Genomic DNA, 1,017 nt, shown 5'->3' with positions numbered 1-1,017 from the left:
TGATGTAAAAAAAGTGGTAATTCTTTTCAACAACAGAGTTAGCCTAATTGATTTAATGAAAATGGTGGTGATGTTGAATAGAGCGTCTCAGCTTACAGGGGGAAAAAAAAAGGAAAAAGCAAGCAAGCAGACAAAAAGTTAAGAGTGTTAAGATTAAAACAACCAAAGGTATTCACATAGATGTGGGGAGTACAAGGCGAGGAACACATCATAAATTCCAGAATTTTACAAATTCTAAGAAATATGTAACAGAATTTTTTTATTTCATGGATTTTTTCCTTCTTTTTACATATGTTTTCATTTTACATACCAATCACTGTTGCCCATGCCTCCTCCTCTCCCACTCCCCCTACTTCCTGCCATCACACCCCCATCCACTCCTTATAGTCGTAAGGCTTCCCTTGGGTATTCAACACAGGCTGGCAAAAACATGAAACACTTGATGAATTTGCGTGTCATCCATGTGCAGGGGCCATGCTAATCTTCTCTGTGTCGTTCCAATTTTAGTCTATGTGCTGCCTAAGCAAGCACCAGAGCAGACTTTTTGGTCATAACATGAAATAAAAGCGGAGAAACAGAAAGAACGTTGTGATAACTTTTGTTACAAAGACAAATTGTGTCATTGCATGTTTCTATTTTTGTAACAAGAGATAGGATCATTAGAAATCAACATGGAAAGCTCACTGAATAGATCATAGAAAGTGCAATTTCTGGAAATGATACATTCATTTAAAAATCTTGAAGAAAAGAGTACCAATTTAATAAACAAGATGTGTGTAAAAAACTGCAAATTGTCAAGAGTGGCACCCAACTCTAAACATCCACTTTCCAGGAAAGGACTTCTGAGTGACTGATCAAAATACCAGATCTGTTTCTCAGGTGTCCTTTGATCATCTAAAATAAATAGATAAATAAATAAGTAAAAGGGAAGAAAAGAAAAACAGGACAGAATTAGAATTGGCATTAACATGCGGTAGAATGGGTTGAACTGAGTTGAAATGAGCTACTTTGAATTGA

General features: G+C 36.0%; 1 non-coding gene across 1 annotated transcript; it reads right to left on the bottom strand.

Moving 5' to 3' along the window:
• Positions 1 to 424: 424 nt before the first annotated feature.
• LOC128108129 (U6 spliceosomal RNA) lies at positions 425 to 531 on the bottom strand. The gene has a single exon (XR_008217337.1). It is a non-coding gene; the product is annotated as a U6 spliceosomal RNA (small nuclear RNA).
• Positions 532 to 1,017: the final 486 nt, after the last annotated feature.

Source organism: Peromyscus californicus, unplaced genomic scaffold (assembly GCF_007827085.1).
Source record: "Peromyscus californicus insignis strain IS unplaced genomic scaffold, ASM782708v3 Scaffold_12__1_contigs__length_115047231, whole genome shotgun sequence".
In the NCBI taxonomy this organism is placed as follows: Eukaryota; Metazoa; Chordata; class Mammalia; order Rodentia; family Cricetidae; genus Peromyscus; species Peromyscus californicus.
This window is presented reverse-complemented; position numbering and strand designations above follow the sequence as displayed.